Source organism: Coturnix japonica, chromosome 1 (genome assembly GCF_054131305.1).
Source record: "Coturnix japonica strain WE chromosome 1, WE-NBRP24, whole genome shotgun sequence".
NCBI lineage: Eukaryota > Metazoa > Chordata > Aves > Galliformes > Phasianidae > Coturnix > Coturnix japonica.
In genome coordinates, this window is record NC_140663.1 from 82,740,533 (window position 1) to 82,763,154 (window position 22,622).

The window sequence follows — 22,622 nt, forward strand, 5'->3', positions numbered from 1 at the left end:
TCCATTTAGCAAAAAATGCAGACCAGTTTGAAAACTGACAGATGTTTTGACAGATGTTTAGATAAACAGTAACTTCTACTGGGACCCTGTGGAATCTCTTTTGATACATACCCTTGAGATCACTCCTCATGATAATGTTTCTGCCAGTTAGTCTCAAAGGAGTTCTCTTTTTCTTCTTTCTCATGAAGTTTAGAAAGTTATTGAAGGGTCTGACAAATACTGACAAGACTGTACCTCTCTTGCCAATGATGACTGGGAACTAGACACACCCAAAAAAAAAATTATCTTGCCTATTTAGACATTGACACCATCCAAAAATAAGAAGATAAGAAAGAGTGAAAACTAGAAAAAACATTTCCATGGTATGGTAGAAAGATAACTGGTGATAGATGGTTATGTTTTAGCATGACTTCTGTGCCTAACTGATCTAAGTAAGTGCCATTTCTTTTATGGTACTTCCTGCAACTAAATAAATAGGATCAAAAAAGTAAATAAAAAGGGGGTGTTGGGGGAAGTACTGGCAAGCTGAACCATATTCAGTCATTAATTTGACAACATTTAAGACATTTTTGCTTTGTTCCAGAGCCAAAAAGGAAGTCCTCAGCTTATACTCTACAGTCGATAAATAGCAGTCAGAATGTAAATTTATTACTACATTTATTAATTAATGATTATGCATCAACTGTACTATTTCACATATGATCTGAGTATACAGAAAGAGAATAAACTGCTGAACAATTACGATCTTTAGAATTACCTGTGTTGATGACAGCATGAAAGCATGGTTTGTTTTCCTGAAGTGCAGTGCATTTATGGAACTAGCTTCTGCCTTCTCTTTTACAGTCCTTTCCCAGTCCAACTAACTTATCACAGATTCCTAATGATGATGAAAAAAAAATAAAAATAGAAAGGAACAGAAAGAAATGGAATTTTTTTATGTTTTTTTTTCTTCAGTATTGTTACTCAGATTCAACTGTATTGATTCAGCAACAATGCCAAATGATACCCAAAATAATCAGAATAATATTTTTGAAACCATTTGTAACAGTTTTTAATCTATTAGCTTGCTTTCTAGAGAAAATCACAAGTACTTATGTTCCAATCTTTTTTTTTTTACCCCCCTCAGACTGTATATCTGTTTTCTTTCCTTTAACCTTATCTATCCACTAATCAAAGGCAACTTTTTTATCTCAAACTTGAGAAACTCAATTTAGTAACTTTTAAATAACAACATTCAGGTTCCCTGGGCTTCAGTCTACAACTTATAATTATCTGCCAATTCAAGCAGTAACTAACATCACATTCAAAGTCATATGCATCATACCTGATTGCAAATCTATCAGACTACTCCTTTGTATATATAAGCTTAACTTTTGTTGACAGGACTAAATTGGGATTAAACTTCTAGCAGGAGTACATTTATATGTAAATTTACTTTTTTGCAGCAATAGATTTTCAAAACTTAGCACAAGAAACCTGAATTTAATCAAGGTATTTGCACACACAATTTCCTGTGCAAAACAATCATGCAAGTAATTTAGCAAGTTATTTCCATTTGGTTGCAAGTGTCTGTGTGTATACAGTCTGACAGAGTAAAGCTTTGTGCATGCACACAATCTGAATAGGCAACCAGTCCATTGAAAACTGGCCAAAAATGCAAGTTTAAAGAGCTAGAACTGTGTGAAAGGCTGGAGTGCTGAAGTAAATAATAGGAGTCAAGAGAGACATTCTTACTCTACTTGTTGAAGGGGTTATGTCTCACTGGTTACAGATTAGAAATTCAGGATCCTGGTAAAGATTTAAAAGTTCAAAGCTAAAGATTTTTTTTATAAACAATTCTAGCAGATGAGAGCAATAAACTGTGAAGATATTTGCAATATTTGTGACACCTAAAAAACTTGCTTGTCATGAAAGTGCTAGTAGTATATAATACCAAAAATCAATAATCTAAATTTTGTTAATTCAATTTATAGCATCAATATTTTTGATTCCTCTACACAAAATTGTTATTCTGTTTAAAACAAGGTTAGATTTATTCTAAGGTAAATACTAGTAAAACAAAATCATCTGGACACTGAAACAAAGCATTATATGCATTAGAAAGGAGAATTCTACAGGTGATCGATTTATATATTTTTAGTTCCAGAAAATGTACTCTGGGGCATTTTATTTTGTTTCATAGATGTGTTACTGTCAAAGAGTTCATAGCTAACGCTATGGCATACAACACCTCTCTTAACATCAGCTTCCCATAGACTGACTTTTAGGCCTAAAAAAAGGAAAGAAAAAAGGAAAGAAAGCTGAAAACGTGCTTGTTGGAGAGTAGTATTTTCACAGCATGAACACAAAGTACACTGGAAGGCTTTCCATCTGTATCTGAGACTAGAGTAAAAAATAAACATGCAGATATTACTTTAGGACTCAAATAATCTAAGACCTGAAAGCACAAATCATTTAATGCTATTAGATATACTTTAAGTGCACTGATTCCTTCTGTTACATTACATACAGATATAAATTAAGGTAACAGTTTACATTTTACTGCCCAACTAATTCCAACAACTGCAGATGGTGACCCTATACCTTCTTCCTAGCCTTATTCTGAGTTGCAACTCTGTTTTATTATATTGAACTATATATTTTTATCTCTTTTTAGTTTCAGTACATCAAATAATCGTGTTTCTACTCCTTTTGGCCAAAAAAGCTTACGTGTCTGAAAACTTGAAAGTTTTATCCTATAATTAAATAAATTCTCTCTCAGCACTGCCTTGCCAGCATCCTCTCCACACTTCAGCTAATGCATCCTTACCTACAAATGTCAGGTTGAAAAGGTAGGAACACTAGTAATAAAAACTGAATTAAGATAAAATGAGTGACCCTTGTTTAGCATAAAATACATGACACTGATTAATCTAGCAGCATATTGTTTGGACACCAAGTGCCTACTCCATCCAAAGTCCCAGCATAGGGTTAATAACGGCTAAGAGAACTCAACAGTGAGGAATAGCTGATACTGATTCATGAGTGATCTTGCCAATAGAGTGATTTATTACAGAACTAGTAGCAAATCATTTTTGGAGGAAAAATAAGAGTGCATGTATACGAGGAATGAATATATATTTTTTAAAATCATATTATGAATATGAATCATATTATTACCACAAAAAAACAAACAAACAAAAAAAACCCAGTGGTATAGTTCGAGTAATAATATTCTTCCTTACTGTGCTATACTATTAGTTTTGTTTTTTACACAGTACTTATGGCTAGTATTCAGAAGAGTTCTAGCCCTTAATCATAGCCATTAAACACTCTCATTACACACTCATTTAAAAGTGAATTTGGAGGAAATTTAATGTCTAGAAACTAGAATACATATAAAGTGAATGAAGATAAATTAGGCAGCTAAAGATCAGTTATTCAAGGGATGTGAAAGCATAAATATTGGTGCAATACATGATCGAGCAAAACTGATCTCAAAACTTGTAGCTACAATAGTCCAACAGAAGTAAGAACAGATGAGTTCATACTCAAAAGGTTTTATCAAAAGATGGCTTTTGTCTAAATTAGAACTAAGTCTCCAAAACAAGAAAGCTAGATCAATGTTTCTGAAATTCAAAACACACAGTGGCAATAAACCTGTAATCCTAAATGATGCTGATGAAGAAAACAGATATTCTGAGCAACTGCTATCAATAAATGGATGTTTAATTTTTCTTCATGAAAACATTTTTTAAAATTGCTTGTAAAGTAGTTAGCATTTTTAAAAACCAGAAAGACTTGTATGTGCTATCACAGTTTTATTGATTCCCAGTTAGAATAACTTGTGTTGGTGTTTGCATAAACCATCACAGAGTATATGTGGCAACTGCATGTAATTACACTTCAGTCTCTACTAAAGACCACATACTTTTTATTTGAAGCACAAAAATGGGGACTAGAAATAAAAACTTAGAAGAATATCATACTTCTGAAAAATACTGTCTATTTAGACAAAAGAATATTAAGAACTGAAAAGAAATAACATCCAATCGCAGAGCAGGAAATTAATTAGATAGTGATCTCTAATAAGAGTCCCTGAAAAATGAATATACAGCAGGGCACTCCTTTGTCAATCATTTTCCTTTAAAATAATAAAAAATCTATTCATTCCAGGAGAGAGAAGTACAGAGTATACTAAGCAACTTATAAATATGCAATAAAGATTATATTTTAAGAACAGTATTAGAAATTACATCTCAGTGACTTATTACATTTGACTTCCAGATAATTTTCTTTTGTTTGCTTCCTCTTGACTATTCATTTCTTCTTAAAACATTTTTACAGCCACCTGAGCTACTATTCTCACTGCCTACTTCAGTATTACATTTGATACACATAGGAATTTTAAATCCTTGTATCGTAGGCATGGATATCAACTATTCTACTATGTGGAGAACTACCATCACAAATCCCTGTACTGTGGCTAAGGGATGACATGCTTCACACCAGTCTTTACTTCACAGATGACTAGCGACAATGCAAAAGCAGAGAAAGTTGAATATGTTGGGGATCAAGTTTAAGTCTAAATGGAGTAAGAGGCAAGTCCATTGTGGTGTCCTATTAGGTCTATTAACTTAAAGAAAGCCCCCTGAAGCTGTTTTTCCTTCTCTTTCCAATTTTCTGACCTACCAAACTGCTAGTTTCTGACAATTGTTCCTTTCCCTTTTTTAGCTTTCCAGATTCTAGCTGCCAGGAACTGCTTGTCCTCAGTTTCTGCCTCCATGGTGCTAGGAGATAAACAAGGAGGTTGTGCCCTTCCACTTGACACTTCCTTCCTACCACTTACATTAAACATTCTCTCCACTGTCATAGTCCAGGTTAGGAGAGCAGATGCCGCCTTTTGCAATCTGAACATCCTTTACTGACTGCAAGAGAGCAGCTATCTGAAAATCAACAAACAAATCTCTCTCAACCTCTGATGACAGCTTACTTTCTTTAGACCAAACGTACAGCATACTTCTGCAGTAATGCTCCATTTCTAATCCTGTCCTCCCATGATTCTCAATTGCTGCTCCTTAACAAGTTGATCTTTTACTATTTTTTGGTACTTCAGAGTAGGCTGCATTTTCTTTAACTGTATGAAAATCTTCAGCAGTGTGCCAGGAACACCTTGATAGCTAATTTATCTCCTTACCACATTTTTCTTCTTGGAAGATTTCTTGATGATCACAGAAACAGAATGTCAGGGATTGGAAGGGACCTCAAAGATTATCCAGTCCAATGGACAGGTACAAGACTATAACAATCTGTGCACATAATTCCCATGACTAGCAGACCTTAAATAAGACTTGAAAAGTTTAGCTGCTACGAGGAGAATAATGATCGCTATCACAAATTCACAACTGCCCCTAGATGATGTAATGTAACCTAACACAATTCTCATTGTTAAAATACATATGCAGCTCACTGGACTAGACACATTTGTTGGGTAATACACAATAAAGTTTACACTCAAAGCTTTCCAATAGAGCTTTACTGGTTTATTCCTAATATATTCCTGCAGAGAAAATGGGAACAGTGAGAACAGAGATCTCCAGTTCCCATAGGTAAAATATCTTAGCAGTGACAAAATCATTAGAAAACTTTATCATGAAGCTCTAAGTGTTATTGCTATTTATACAGCAGATTTGCATAGCCACGCAGATTTGCCCATCTAGAGCAGATTTCTATGCAATGGAAATACATATTTACAAACAAACACACATACATATCCACTCATACACTTGGATAGATATATATTTGATATAGGACAGGATTTTCTTGTTAAATTCAACAAAAGCAGCAGAAGAGCAGCATTTTTTCATCCTTTTATCCTTCCTTGATTTTTCTTCCTGGCAGAAAACGTAGCTGAGACATGCCTGGCGTGCAATACTGAAGTGGAAATAGGTTGAGCATGGCAATGGCCCAAATGACTGAAAGCAGACTTTTACCACAGCAGATACTTAACACCTTTGACTACAGTCAGTGGTAATAATGCCACCCTCAATAACTGCAAAGATGTGATAGAGTTTTAGAAACAAATGGATAAACATTTGGGTACACTACTACATAACTGCAGTATGACAGGATATAAGAGCTCTCCTAAAATACCAGCAAGCATGCAAGTGACTGAATGGCAAAACTTTAAATTTAGTATTAGTAAAATCTAAAATTAAAAGTGTTTTTTAAATAAATTCATTTGTAATAAAAGTCTACCTTATAGAATATTATCATAATGGTTCATTTATAACATGTAGTTTAAGATTATGGAGTCAAGTGTTTAGATATCAAAAAGGACTTTTTCTTATCAAATTTCATAAAGCTGTGATATAATTCATTGTCTAGATAGAACAGTGTACTTGCAAAACCTGTCTGATGTACCAGTATTTCATAAGTCAACTCGGAAATCAAATCTGTACATAATAGTTTATTACCACTGGAGAAATACAAAATAATATTAATTTTATAATCCTATGTTTTCTGTGCTTGCTTTTTTTATTAATATATATTATATTTTTTGCTTATCTTAACCAAATCATGGAAACACGAAGAATTCAGCTCCACTTAATTGTATTTCAGTTATGCGTGGCTTCTTAACATTCAATAGTTTGTTATTAGATACTTTGTTATATACTATATAATTCTATGCTATATTACTATTGTGTATTCTACTCTAGATGACTATGTAAACTACTGCTGTAACAAATCACTGATGAAAATTAAAAGATCCTCTTGATCTGTAAGTACTGATCCTTAATGTTTTCAGTTTAAAGGTAATAAATAAGAACTTAACGAAGTGCTTCCCTTTGAAGAATCATGCCACGTCAATTGCAATCAGGCTGATTAAAGCCAACATAAGAACAGTTAATAATTTCCTATGTCAATAAGACTGCTCAGATAGCTTCATGGTTATGTAATGATCAGCTATGAAAAGAGACACAAAAGCAAAACAAATAGAACATATAAAACAGCAGGAACACGTGATTTGTGCTCAAATGATATATTTCATTAGAACAGAATATACTGAAATATGAATTCTTAGCAATAGAAATTTTGTTTAATTCATTCTGCAGTGTTCAAAAACCTTACAGTCTGTTCAGCAACAGGGAGTTAATAAAATACCTAAGACCAACTTTCCTTCATCATCATCTGTGTGTCAAGGAATAGCATTATTTTTCATTCAATAAATTTGCAGCATATGTGCAGATACACTGTAACTCCCCTCTCTTGTACATATATCTGTACAGCACACTGACAAACACTTTTGAAGAAGTAGCCTCAGAACAGAGCCATAGGTGCATGAATGGGCTCAGCCTCAATAATTAGACCTGCTGAAAGAGGTTAGCTCAGCCAGACAAACATGATTTCACAGCATACTCCAAAGTCTCCAGTTTAGTATGTTCTGGAGAGCAGGCAAGTTCACAGGATATGCCTCTACTACTGAGATCTCTTTGGCTTATCTTAATGAACCTTTATGTGCATGGTTCCTGTAAGTCTACTTTTGCAGGAACATCTCAATGTTACCATAGGCAGTCTCCAAGGTGACTCCTTCTTAAAGTTTTCCTCTTTGAAAAGAGCCTGTTTGGTATCATTAGCATTACAGACACTTTCTTCTATTAAGAAAAGCACCATTATACCCCATAAAATGATACATTTTCCTGGTAAGAAACCACAATGATATTTCTTGATAAAACAATTCTGTGCTGAAAACTAAGGCTGAAGGGTTTTGAACCGCATGCAATAATGTAAAATCTCATACTATCCCATGATAATCAAGATTTTGTTACTACTGAACCATTCAATTATCCATTTGAAACCTCTATAAAACAATGATTTTTTTTTTTCCCACTGTTAGATATTTACCAGACGACAGGCACTTAGCTCTTTGTGAAAATAAAATCATTTCAAGGGATCTCATTCTGAGTATTTAGTAAGACACACACAAAAGTAATAATAATCACCATTATTTCAGAAATATTAGGTGCTCTCAAGTCTAAATATTGGTATAAATTTCTCCAGAAAGAGGCTGTAGATAAATAAAATAAAATTTAAAGAAAAGATAATAGAACAAATGGAGCAACAGTTTCCTTTGGGGAGATGAAATATGCATTATTTTTCTATCAAAGGCAAAGGGGAAAAGGAGATTTTGTTGGGTGGCACTTTTGATAACAGTCTTTAATTCCTTTTTGGAAGAGCACTCTATTACTGGGATACAGAGCAAACATGAATTACTAAAGACAGGCAACAATTTTTCTCCCCCACACAAATCAAATCAATTCCTCGCAAACAAAGGACTGTGGGAAAGAAACTCTCTGTTCACATCTATTCTTAGTCCTTAATCAGATCTCCATATCAGTATTAAAAATAAGAAAATCAGACTTAGATGAGAAAAACACTATAGGTAAATGATAAACCTACATGAACTCTGATGGCATATTATTGCTTCACTTTCCTTTTTCCCAAAAGAGGTCAAACTTTCTGTTGATATAGATACTTGTGTGTTTTGAGAGGGTTCATGGAAAAATGATCAGTTAAGGAAATTCCCGAAAGCTATTTAATTTTATTTTTTTTTTCCATTTACGTAAATCTTAAAAATGAAATTATCTAGCAGAGGCAATATTACTTGAACAAGAAAATCACACAAGCAGGTAAACAGCATAGACTGATGACAGCTGTTTATGAACACATTTATATCAAGTATTTGTCATGCTATTTAGAATATTGAACAAATACATAAATAGTAATCTGTAAAAACAGATAAGGTAACAACAGATGATGTACAATCACAGAGAGAATAAAATGAATAAATAACTCACAAAGACACACAGAAACTGAAGAAAATAAAGTCATTCACTCATACCATCAGAACAGCCTTCATTTCATTTTGCATCTTCATGAGATGGTAGAGTTCAGGACCCTGAGGTGACTGAGAAGAAACTGATCTTCCCTCTTGCAGAGGTAATGTTAGAAAAGCCAGTGCTAGCCTGGCGCTGAATCTAGGAAGGCATATGCAGAGCAACAAGAAAGTTTTTAAAAGTATATTAACAGCAAGAGGAAAACCATGGAAATTTTGGGCTCACTGCTGAATGGAGCAAATGAAGTGGTGACAAATTACACACAAAAAAGTCTGAGGTAACTCTAACCCTTCTTTGACTCAGCCTTTACAAGTGAAACTGTCCTTAATGAATTCCAGATCCTTTCGATCTGGAGCAGGTATGATTTACCCTTTTCGGAAGAGGGCTACATTACAGAGCACTTAAACATGCTGGATATACTTAAAGCAATTGGGCTGCAAAACTTACATTTGTAAGTGCCAAGGAAGTTAGGTGATGACACAGTAAGACCACTGTCAAGTACTTCTGAAAGGTCACGGAGGCTGGGAGAGATTCCTGAAGGAAAAAGCAAATATCACTTCAGGAAAGGCAAGAAGATCATGGAAACTACAGGCTTGTCAGTGCCTTATCCCAGGGAAAATGATGGACAAAATCCTTTAAAAATACTTCCAAACACACATGGGAGTTGTGAATGCAGACTTATGATGAGGAAATCACATTTCATCATTGTCAACAGTCTTCTACAATGAAGCGACTAGCCTGGTGAATAAGGAGAAAGATAATTTTGTTTATCTTGACCTTAATGTGTCTTTTGATGCTGCATCTTATAACATCTTCACAGACAAGCTGACAAAATAGATATTGCATATGAGGAAAATGAGCTGGGCAGAAAACTGCCAGAGTTGCAATAAGTGATATGCAGTCCATCTGGAGTCAAGCCATTAGTGCTGATCTCAACTATAGGTCAACACTGGAGCTAACACCATTCAACATTTTCATTAACAGCCTGGAAGATGGGACAGTGTTCCTTCAGTAGGTCCACAGATTATATGAAACTGAAGGAGTGGCTGGTGTGCCAGATGGTTGTACTGTCATCCAAAGGGACCTGGAGAACTGGGGTGGGTAGAACCACATGAAGCTCAAAAACAGGAAATGAGAAGTCTTGCACATAGAAAGAAATAATTGCAGGCATCATCACATGCTAAGCACTGATCAGCTGGAAAACAGCTGTGTGGAAAATGACCTTGGAACCCTGGTAAACTGCAAGTCACCTATTAGGCAACAATGTGCCCTTGCAGGAGAAAGAAAAAAATGACTAACAATATGTGATCTTCTGTTAGGAAGTGCATTGCCAGCAGATGGAGGAATGTGATTCTTCCTTTCTACTCATCGCTGGTGAGGCCATATCTCAAAAACTGGATTCAGTATTGAGCTCTCTAGAACCAGATAGATATGGACTTACTAGCACAAGCCCAGTGCAGGGCTACTAAGAAGAACGAAGGACTGAAGCATCTGTAAAACAGGAGAGGCTGAGGAAGCTTGGGCTGTTTAGGCTGATAGAAGGTTCAGGAGGGATCTTAATGTGTATAAACATTCATAGGAAGAAAATGAAAAAAGCTGAACTTCTCAGTGGTGCCCAGAGGCAGGACAAAAGGCAGTGGGCACAAAATTAAATGTATGAAATTCCTTCTGAATTTAAGAAAAAAAAAAAAATATATATATATATATATATATATATATACATATATATATAATATACATATACATATATATTTTTTTTCCCCTGAGAGAATTATCAAATTCTGGAAAAGGCTGCCTATAGGGGTTGTGGAGTCTCCAGCCCTGGAGAAGGTCTTGGACAACCTGTTCCAACTGCCCAGGTCCAAGCAGGTGGGGGCTGAACTAGATGATCTCAAGAAGTCCTTTATAACATTAACAATTCTTTCACTCTACAGTCTCTGGTATTCTAATTAATAAAAGTAGCATATAAAAAAACTGAGCTGACAATAAATAATGAACTGCCATCTGATTCTTAGCAGAAAGAGAATTGTCTATGCCAAGGGAGACTAACGGGAAACTGTCACTGACCTGTTTTGTAGTGCACACAAGACTAGTGCTGTCAATTTACAGCACAGGGAAACAATACAGTTCCATTTAACTTTAATATTTCCAGCATAACAGAAATGTTACACTAATTGCAATAATCACAGTAATTGCAACTGTAATTCATTATGAAAATTGTCTACATACTCGTGCCACTCAAGTGTTCTTCCTCACCAGACTTCTACCTCATTTAACCTATCAGTCACCATTCTTCATTGCTGCAAAAAATAATGCAATCTAGAGTTTCTTAGATGGTTCATATGCTCTTTTCTGCTGCATCTGTCTCCACTTGAAGAACAGAAAGTGACTCCAAGCACAAAGGAGTTCATAAAAACAATGGTCAACTAAATAAAAAGAATTATGCTGTTAGGTTCTTTCAAGATAGAAGAATGCCAAGCAGAGAAATGAAATGTCTTTCTATTAGAAACAGACTCACGCGTTTGTTGACAGTGAAAGTACTCGTAGCAATACCACACAAAGAATGGAATTCGTGTATAACAGGCACAGCATTTTAGAGATTAATCCATGTCACACTAGCGCATCTTCATACTTATCCACTTATACAACTTTTCTGATGGCAAGTACACATTCTGCTCAAACACAGTGGACTAATTTGAGAACATAGACTATGCATTCAGAGCTACATTTATGAACTAGTCAGCTCTTCTGAACTCAAGACCAGCTTGAATTACATAAACCAGGGCAGCAGTCAATAAGACAAGAATGTTTAGAGAAGTCCTATTCTGAGTTTCATACTATTCCCAATTATTTCTCAGCCTGACTAACTGATTAAGGGCAGTAACACTTACCTTTATGCTGCACATCACTAGAATCATAAGGTAGAAGAAAAAGCAAAAAGAAGTTCCATTGTGGATTATCGCCACCAGCAATGACAAACAGGGTGAACAGCACCTACAGCTAGATGAACAGAATGACAGACTGACACTAATATAGTAGTACCCATCTTCCAGCTTTATTAAAAGAATCAAACAAACACCCCCTACAGCAAGGTGTATTCTTATAGTGCTAAACAAATACAGCTGAGAGCCAATTACTCCCCTTGGCATCCAGTTCATATTGGCTGTTGCCAGACTTCCTCATTAACTCCCATCTGGGTCAGTTCAAGTAGCCTCTTGTACTGGGTTGCTCAGCTCCAGCTGCATCAAATCATGGGGCCAACTTCCATCAAAAAATATCTCCACAGTGGATAGCATTTTGTTGCTGTTCTGTGTCCAAGATGTCTTTTGTCAAAGGATATGACTAATGCCACATCTCTGGGTTTGACAATACAGAGAGAAGAACAAACAACAGGGAAATTCTGTGACAACACTGCTTTACTTTTCAGCGTTCATTAACAATCTAAACAATTAAAGACGTTGCATTAAATCTGCAACAAGAAAACCAAAGCAGAAAAAGCAATGCATTAACCAGACAAACTCTGAAAAGACAGATACAGTACAACATCATGGTCTAGACAATTTTGATCAAGCCAATGCTTCTAAGTAATAATCTCTGAGAGGCACTTGTTTAATATTCAAGACAAATAAGCAGGGTGACTAGAGAAGAAAAAAACGGCTTGAAAATTAGAAAATTTCCCCAGAGACGACTGATAGATTTCATGTATCTGAGAAATCTGTAAAAGATTAAAAATAAAAGACATCTTTTCAAAATTTCTCACATATAGAATAACATCTGTAACTCATTTGTTTTTGTCTAATTAAAATATCAATTAGCCTTTGCAATATTATCAGTATTTTGAAACGGTATAATCAAAGAACAAGCCCTGCTGAGATCCAAATTTCTATACTTTATAGGATGAATATTCTGATATCTATATATATATATATGTTTATCTTTCTGTAACCACTTTTGCATATCCTGGCATTAATTCTTCCCACATTAGTTCCCAGGGTATGCTATGCATAGGAAGAAATTACCTTTGTGGACTCTCAGAGAACAGTCCTTCAAAGTGATAGATTAATCACTTTATCACTCACTGGACTGTCATTTGGAAGCTCGGTGAACTGAAGGTGGCATTGTCAGGCCCTGGTCACTCAGCTTGTTTGTCAAAGACAAAGATAACTTGGTATGCCGGAGGACTGGAGATTGGTAGAAACAAACATATCAGAAAGATGACAATGAAACAATAAGATGGTTGAGTATGAAATAAGAGTAGCTGTAAGCTTTATTTCAAACCTAATGATAGTGTCAGCTATTTCAGGGAGGTCTGATGCATTTCTCAATTGCAATAGATGCTTCAGAGAAAAAAAAATAATAATAATAATTTAAAAAAATCCCCCATTTTCTGAAACCATAGTAAGAGACAAAATTAATAGGAAACACACACAATCTATGAGGGAATTTTAATATTTCATCCCTGTGTCTGACACACTACACTGTGAATTAATCTTCTTCCCATCCTTACTGGGTTCACCTTGGCCGGATTGCTGTCAGAAGAGCTCTCTGTTAAGAAACACAATGCTAGCGCACTGCAAAGCCTTGTGACTGATGAACCAGTCACTACAAATATGGCCGACCCAGGCTTAACATTTAATAGCTTACAAAACATCTTCACAAAAATTGTGAAACTGCAGCTGCTTGGTTAATATGCTCTTCCTGCTCCATCCCTCCATCAAGTCTTTCAGTTTAGCTCCAACAATATTGCCTGTATCTCACTACCATTAAGAAATAGTAGATGAATTCATAGAAAGAAAATGTTGAAGGAGCATATTTTCCTGTAACAAGTGATTTACAACACAAATCATTTACTTAGAGTATAACTTCCTATAGTCCAGCTCCCACTGACAACATCAGGAGTGGACTCCTTTACAGAAAATACTGCTATTCTTCTCCAAATTCCACATATTCAGGTTTCTAAAGTGCAAAAACTAACAAAACCATCTGTAAAAACAATCTCACATTCTGATTGCAAGAGGAACAAATAGTTTCCCACATAGGACTAGAATATTTTCCCTAAAATGCCTGCTCTGCTTTAGCTTAAGTTGGTGGAGAAGATACATGACTCTTTTGCACTGAGCATTTCAGTTAGAAAAATTGTAAACTTGCCACTCTTAAAGAAAATTTATGATATAATCCCATAACCTGTTATTAAATGCAGTACTCAGGCACACATAGTTACCATGGCAAACCAGCACAAAGCAGAGAAAAGAATTAGCTCAAAAACAGCTCCCTCTATAACTCATAGAGAAACTGTTGAGGAAGCTGGTTGAACACAAAGATGTTGGTCAATGAAGTTGACGCAACGGGCTGTAGTTTATTACACAGAGTCAAGGTGTTCTCTATTTCTCACACTCCCCTGCCAGTAAGCAAGCCTGAGGTGCACAAAAAGCTGAGAGTGAACACAGACAGAACATCTGACTCCAACTGATCAAATGGATATCTCATAGCATACTGACATTATATGCAGCAATAAGAAGTGGAATAAATAAGGAGAAAGAGGAGATGTTTGAAGTCAGGACTTTTGCCTTACCAAGTAAGTTATGCATGATGAAGCCCAGCTTTCCAGGAAATGGCTGAACATCTGCAAGCTGATAGAAACAGCAAATTAATTCCTTATTTTGTTTTGCTCACGTGTACAGCTTTTGATTTAACAAATGATTTGTCTCTATCTCATCCAGCAAGTTTTCTCACTTAGAGCTTTCTGATTCCCTCTCTCACTACACTGCAAGGAATTAACTGAGAGACTGTCAGAGACATAGATTAGTAAGATTCATCCCATAAGAACAAATCATATTCAATGAAACAAAACATTAAAAATTTTCCTACAATTTTCCAGCAAAATATCTACTATTATGTGGTGGGAAAAAACCATGGGTAGACATGGTGACATTGCCAAAGTTCAAGTGTATAGACTTCTTTCAGAAATATTTCACAATTCTTTCACTGTATCTTGTAATGTTTGTGTTCAGCAGACCTATATGATTAAGCAGCCAAAAGTCTTCACTTTTCCCTCTGTATACTCATCTCTCCATTTCAGCCAAAGCTTTCAACAAATGGAAATAGTCATGATTATACAATTTTAACACTCTTCATAGCAATGTGAAGGTATTTCATGATAAAAAACATCAGAAATAATTCAAGGAACTGTCTCACAAAACAAGAGAGCAAGGAGTGTGGCAAAGAGGACCAGCAAACAGCATCTGGAATAGCAGTTTGCAGAGCAGTTTGCATGGCAAGGTGAGCAGGCAGTGCAGGGCACCGTGCCATATAGGAGTAGACATAACACATAACAAGTACCAGGTCTTCATCACCCTGGCGTTGCTGGGAATCATCCCTTTGGGAATTCACCTCATACGTGGCGATAAGCATGAGCATGTTCAGCTGCATCTGGATCAGCTGAATCAGGACATGGCTCAGCCCCTGCACAGCATGGAGCAGGGGAGACAGGGGCAGAGCTGGGTGTTGTAGTAGGCGTGCATGAACACTCGGGCTGTAACGTGACAGGACCTCCCCTGCTCTGTAATTGGATAATATTATGCATAGCTTAAAGGGGCGTAGACAAAGTATATAAACAAACAGCACATGGCAATAAAGAGCCATTTTTTACTGTTCATGAAATTAGTGTGTGTATGTAGTTATTAGCCTTGACCTGGTGATTGGTCAGTTATGCAAAGCAGAGGACGAAGAACACGTAGTCTCTGAATCTTCAGACTGATGGACAGAGGCTGGAGAGCAGACTTGCAGAGAGGGATCTGGGATTCTGGCTGACAGCAAGCTTTATCTGAGTCAGCAGCATGCCCTGGCAGCCAACAAAGTGAAACACCAAAGCGGTGGAAGCTGTGCTGGGGTGAGGTTCAGGGGATGCCAGACTGTACAACCAGTTCTTCTTTTGCATTGATGCAATCTGTGACAGAGCAATGAAGGTGTAGGCAGCTATCCAGGATATCCCAACCGTACCCAGAACTTCCACTGGGCAGGGAGGGGTTGTCCTGCTTTGCGCTGTGCAGTGTCACCTCCTGCACAGGGTGCAGCTTTGTCTGTCACAATGGAAGAAGGACATAAAACAGTGTGTCCAAAGGATGGCAATGAAGATGGGGCTGCGTCTATGAAGGATGAAGTGCCCACTAAGACAATGATATCGTCTACTGCCTGCTGGTGCCCATGAGGCCTCCCGCCCCAGGCACACCTTCTGCGTGGAGTTGGGCAATACAGATGAAACATCAACAAGGAAGTCCTGTCTGCCTGTGGAGCTGGAGTGCACCTGCGTGAGGGAGCGGGTACTGGCGACATGCTCTGCTTTCTCCACCACACTCATGAGGAGCTGAGAAAAAAACAAAAGCCCAGTTTCCGTGACACCTTATGCACGGACTCCTATCTGCAGGTCGAGAAAAGCACACGCTGGTTCCAAAACCAGGTGTAAGGCGGTGACCTTAGGGACAGCGAGGGATGGACACAAATTTCTGTTTGGGCCAGGAAGCAGACTGCCTTTCAACCCGTTCCACCCTTCCAGATGCCCTTACATAACAGGTATGAGGTTCTGGAGCTGAAGGAACAGGGGGATGTGCATGTGGGTGAACGACCATCCATGCAGGAGAAGCATGGATGAAAGAAGAAGAGGCAGCATTATGTTCCTCCAGTGCTGTGGCTTTAATCACTTTTCGCAAGAGCTGCCGATTCCAGAGGGCATGTTGTTGTCTTCTGAAGCGTTCATACAGGACCCCCTTGGACACCAAGGCAATTACTCGCCTGGCAGAGTTGGTAAAGGATAAGGGATTACAGTCACCAGTCACCTACATAACCAGCAGTTTGCGATGTGTTTTGCCAGTTCTGTATTCTCTCTTCCCATTGTTCTTTTGCCAGTTTAGACAGCTTGGGTTTCAATATTTCGCCATCAGCAGAGTCTGTGTCACCAGGTCCATCTTTGGTATAGGTCTGGTTGGTTTCGAGGCTGGGCTGCGTGGTGCCCAAGCAGAACTGCTTGGTGGATACTGAAGAAGAAGGAACATGAGAGCCCCGATAAGCAACACTTGCTGCCTACGAGAGTCACTATGTTGACGTCTGTGTGCATTGTGTGTTTATTTTGGTCGTCAGTGGGGGGTATCCATCTACTTAAGCAACCAGGAAATCTTTGGGTTACGTGGGCTAATCGTACCGGGACTTCAGAGTTTTGTCTTGCATTACAGTCAGCTACGTCACCCTTTCAAACATGCCTTATAGGGGTCCCAGAATGGGATGACTCTGCATTTAAGGGTTACCTTGGGGAGAAGGGTGGCTGTTCGCAGTTCTGCAATGGACTAGAAAGAACTTGGAGGTGGCTGGGAAATGATTCCATATATCATCTCGGAAGGAAAATGGCTTGTACTATTTGTAGGTTAAACATCACTCTTCCCGAGGAGCCCCAGCAGTTGGATTTACTTGGCTCGCAAATGGTACAAAATGATACTTGGGACAAGAATAGCTCACAATGGTTGTCCCCTGGGTGCATGATCTTTGGCTCAATGAAAAGGTTATCTCTGACTAGGCAGCAACTTCCTGGTCCAGAGGGCCCTTACTGGGACCTGAAAACTAATCAAACCATCCCGTATAACCTTGTGTATCCCCGTGATGATGAGACCTTTGATATTGATGGAGGATATTGTGGGTTTTACCCTAACGGATCGGTGCCTTATCGTTCTGGAGATTATCCTATAAATGTCTCAATAGGTGAGATTGTTAATATTAGCAGGACGGACGGGTCTGTCCAAAAGGTCGACTGTAAGATATGGCATTCAATACAGGTTGTTGTGTTTTCCCTATCCCCAAAGTGTCATTTTCGTTCATGGGAGAGCTTTGGAACAATGATACAGCAAAAGCCTTACCACCAGGGATATTTCTTGTTTGTGGGGATCATGCTTGGCAAGGGATTCCTAAGAACCCAATAGGAGGTCCTTGTTATCTGGGGAAATTGACCATCTTATCCCCAAGTGTCTTTGAGATCTATAAGGCATTTAATCATTCGCGAGCCAAAAGGGATATGCATGCTCTGGAGCCTGACTGTGGGGACAACGTAAGGTTATGGGGACCCACTGCTAGAATCTTTGCTTCTTTCTTTGAGGATGAAGAACACGTAGCTTCTGATTCCACAGCTGGGCAGCTGAGGGAACCATATTCCTTGCTGTCCTGCTGCACTAGCAGCTCTCAGCCTTTGCTGGACTCCTCTTCCTACTCTTTGGCTTCCTGTGGTGCATCAGGAAAACAAAATAGTTGCCAGAGAACAGCATAGAGATTTGGGTCTGTGTTGCTATCCTTGCCATCTTCAGACTGGTGGACAGAGGCTGGAGAGCAGACTTGCAGAGAGGGATCTGGGATTCTGGCTGACAGCAAGCTTTATCTGAGTCAGCAGCATGCCCTGGCAGCCAACTGTTATGGTTTTTGCAATTTGGTTGGTGTTGGTATTCTACATCAGAACACCATGCCTCATAATGGGAGTAAAGGGGACAAGTTTTTTTTTCTGTCGGCTGCCTTAATGGGCATGTGGGGAGGGGCACCGGAAGGGAAGTGAGGAAGGGGACGGGGTTGCTGGCCCGGCTCCCTGTGAGGAGACACCGTGGTCAGAGCTTCCTGCCTTCCACAGCTCCATCGGTGAGATTGGGGACTTGGTATTCTCTTTGTTGAAACTCTCTTGTTGTTTGTTTAGCATTATTAGGTTATTAAACTGCCATTCGTTCTCAGATCACCTTTTTTCTCCCTCATTTTTTGTTAGACCTAATCGCAGTATCCCTTCCCTTCCCCTCTTCCGAAACGCACGTGGAAAGGGGGGGGGGGGGGCTTTTGTTCCTGCTGCCCCGGGTTTGTGCCCACTGTCCCGGAGTGAGCTCTAGAGAGAACTCCGTGACACCAACAAAGTGAAACACCAAAGCGGTGGAAGCTGTGCTGGGATGAGGCTCAGGGGATGCTGAACTGTACAACCAGTTCTTCTTTTGCATTGATGCAATTTGGGACAGAGCAATGAAGGTGTAGGCAGCTATCCAGGATATCACAACCATACCCAGTACTTCCACAGGGCAGGGAGGGGTTGTCCTGCTTTGCGCTGTGCAGTGTCACCTCCTGCACAGGGTGCAGCTTTGTCTGTCACAATGGAAGAAGGACGTAAAACAGTGTGTCCAAAGGATGGCAATGAAGATGGGGCAGGGTCTGGAGGGCAAGGAGCATGTGGAGCAGCTGTGGTGCCTTGTTTTTTCCAGCTGTGTAAGACGAAAACAATAGTCATCACGGCAGCGGACTGCTTAAATCTGTCAATTTTAGTACGGTTTTATGTTGACGAGGAGAGGAGAGGGGAAGGCAGAGGAATGCACTGATGTGGCTGTGGCTGTGACAGCATACAAGTCACAATGAGGGGAATGTCAGGAGGCTGCAATAGAGGCAGAGCTGCGGCACTTTGGCCTAGGCCTTCAGTGAGTGTGGTATGCGCCTGCTAGCAGCTATGACTTGGGTGGTCTTCATCACCTTGGCGTTCCTTGAAATCATCCCTTTGGGAATTCACCTCATGCATGGCAGTCTTTATGAGCATGTTCAGCTGCATAGGGAGCAGCTGAGTCCAGACATGGCTCAGCCCCTGCACAGCATGGAACAGGGGAGAAAGGGGCAAAGCTGGGGAGCTGAGGAGCCGTGCTCCTTGCTGTCCTGCTGCACTGGCAGCTCTCGGCCTTTGCTGGAGTCCTTTTCCTAATCCTTGGCTTCCTGTGGTGCATCAGGAAAACAAAATAGTTGCCAGAGAACAGTAGCATGGTTTGGGTCTGTGTTGCTATCCCTTCCATCTTCCGTACGCTCTGCTTCTGTTTTAGGAAAGTGGAATGTAATCCAGCCTGTGGCAGCAGCAATCAAAAAAGCTCCAGAAACAAGGAGGAGGAAGATGAGGAGGTCGAAGACATAGACTTGGTTGAGACATGCAACCTAGACAGAGTTTGGGCTGACAGAACCCAGTGGCCAGTGCTGAACATGGTCAACAAGTGCCAGCAGGTGGATCAGATGGTGGAGGACCTTCTTGGCGCCTGCTGTGCGCGCCACAGCGTCACAGCCTGACTATACTCAGCCACCGGGGAGGACTGTGTCTATGAAGGATGGAGTGCCCACTAAGACGATGTCGTCTACTGCCTGCTGGTGCCCATGAGGCCTCCTGCCCCAGGCACACCTTCTGCATTGAGTTGGGCAAAAGGGGCGGAAGATCAATAAGGAAGTCCTGTCGGCCTGTGGAGCTGGAGTGCACCTGCATGAGGGAGTGTGTGCTGGGCAAGATGCTCTGCTTTCTCCACCACACTCATGAGGAGCTGAGAAAAAAACAGAAGCCCAAATTTCCTGACAACTTCTGCATGGTCTCCTATCTGCAGGTGGGGAAAAGCACACACAAGTTCTAAAACCAGGTGAAATCAGCCTGGAGGAGTCTGCCTCAGTCGCATGACAGCTGCCAGGAGCTGCTGCCCTCCCAGCAGTCGTTCAAGATCAAGCTGACCATCCCCTCCACAAACACCTTCACCGTTGAGATGACTCTTGGGGTGCAGCTTGATGAATCGAACACATTCCTGAGCATTGTGTAGGCTCAGGCTATGTTTCTATATTCTTCTCCTTTTCTGTCTTTCAAAATACGTATCTCTCTTACTCAAGTAAAATGGATAGTATTGTTAAAACAATACTCCTTCTAAAACACATATGAACATGTAAGAATAGTTTTGCTTCAAATATGGCAGTTTTGTTTTGTTTGTTTATTTGTTTTCTTTTTCTTTTTTTTTTTTTCAAGCTGTTATTTATTGCTGAGGTTCTTTTTCACCGTTGCCTTTTGTTTCTGGTAGGTTCAGTAGCACCTCCTCCGAGTAGTTTGGCAGAGCAGGCTCACGATGAAGGACCGTTCTTAGAGGCTCCAAATTGCGGTAAAAACCACGACTAAGAAGATCTAAGCTGAGGGATAACGAGGCACCCCCCTTCTGGCTGCGTGGCGGCTCTGACGCGTATGGCTGTATCGAAGAATGTCGGCGGCAGTTTTAAAAGTGGCTGCAGCCGCCATTTTAGGACGCAACTCGAGTGGATCAGCCTGGTCGCAGTGCCTCATGCCGAAGGACCGTTCTTAGATGGTCAAAATCACGGCAAAATTCCGCACATAAACAGCTCCGAGAAGCTGTAAGAGGCTGAAGGAGAGCGAAGCAGACCCCTTCTCCGGGCAGCGCGGCGGCTCTGACGCGTGTGGGCGGCGAGGAGTGTCGGCGGCACCCCCTCCCTGTGCGAATTAAGGCGGCGCCCAACGGCTGCAGCGTGTCAGCTGAACGGCCGTTGGGAGCCGTCCCACAGGGAGGCGTGTTGCCTGCCTGGAGCCTGGTGAGAGATGTTGCTAGAATCATCACTCGCCTGCTCAAGCTCTCTGATTATTATCCTTTACTAGTTTTCCACATTGGAAATGAAGAGATAGATAGGCAAAAAAGATAATAATAAAAAAAAAAGTTCTCGGGCAATCAAAAGAAACTTCAGGGCTCTGAGGAGACTGCTGAAGGAATTGGGAATACAAAGAGTTTTATGGGCATAAGGTAAACTAATCAGACATGTGAGCTCAGCAGGATAACTTTCTCATGCTTTAGTAAGCTACATAGGTTGCCCGGAAAGTAATGCCCCCTATTTATTTATAGAGAAACTAAAACAAATACAAGGAATAATAACACTTCGGTAGAACAAATTGTCAACTCCAAAACATTTTGTCAACACTCTGAAAATTAACAACGCACAGCTTTTTAATGCATTTTTTCCCCCTGAAGTTTCCTAAGTCTAGAATTAAAGCCCAATGCTTTCTCTTGGAAAAATGTGGAACACGCCGCATGTTTTTACTATGTCAGATTCCCCTTTCATTTCAGATGAACTTGACTTGCACTTTCATTCTTTTAAAATAAATAAATAAATGTCTGATTTTTTTGGAGGTTTCTTTAGTTTGGTTGGTTGGTTGTTTTTTTGGTTTTTTTTTTTGTTGTTGTTGTTGTTTTTGTTTTTTGTTTTTGGTTTTGGTTTTTTTACTAAAGATCCTAGCACTGCTGGGGCATCAAATAATACTGTGGGCCTTAGCAGTAGCCCAGGGCTTAAAGGACTCTCTCTCTGTCTTGCTGTCCTACTTTTCAATTCATGTGCAGTTTTCCAAGTAAGGAACAGCAAAAAGATTGTCTGAGTGGAAAAAAAAAAAAAGCCTAGTTAAGATGGGTAAATTCTTTCTATGGACAGAACCAGGCACAAATCCCATGCAGCATGTTAAAGTGTCTGTGCAAGACAAAAAAAGTGCCAATATGGTTATTCTCAGGAATTATAATTACTGCTGTCAGTTGAGGGCTTACATCCTTACATCGCAAGACGTAAGGGCATAATTATTAAAAATACCAACTTTTTCATTCCTCGAGGTTTTCCAATATGAAATAACTACATATAACAATAGCAGCTTTTGAAAAGAAAAATGAATATTCAACCCTAAAAACTCTGCTGAAACCAAGAAAGTCCAGCCTGAGGAAAAAAAATAATTCAATATACACTGTATTTGCTTGGACTTTGAAAATTCATTGCTATAGTGGAAAAACATTATGCATAACCAACATAGAAAATAATTCCCAGCATCAATAAGTTTATAATGGTTCTAAGACACACTTTTGACAATGATTTTTAACATTGCATATACCTTCTAACATAAAAAACCTTCTAACATAA

At 39.3% G+C, this 22,622-nt stretch overlaps 1 long non-coding RNA gene and 1 pseudogene across 2 annotated transcripts in view; one reads left to right on the forward strand and one right to left on the reverse strand.

The window, feature by feature from the left end:
* Positions 1-11,909: 11,909 nt before the first annotated feature.
* Positions 11,910-22,622, reverse strand: part of LOC107321691 (uncharacterized) — a 42,638-nt gene continuing 31,925 nt past the window's right edge. Inside the window, exons 4-6 of one of the 2 annotated variants that reach the window (XR_014938396.1) lie at positions 14,449-14,506; positions 12,896-13,057; positions 11,910-12,232 (exon numbers count right to left, since the gene is read on the reverse strand). This is a non-coding gene — a long non-coding RNA (uncharacterized LOC107321691). The remainder of the gene's footprint in view (positions 12,233-12,895; positions 13,058-14,448; positions 14,507-22,622) is intronic. The other variant, XR_014938402.1, reaches the window with a different exon arrangement.
* LOC146762561 (inositol 1,4,5-trisphosphate receptor-interacting protein-like 1) lies at positions 19,378-20,491 on the forward strand (annotated as a pseudogene).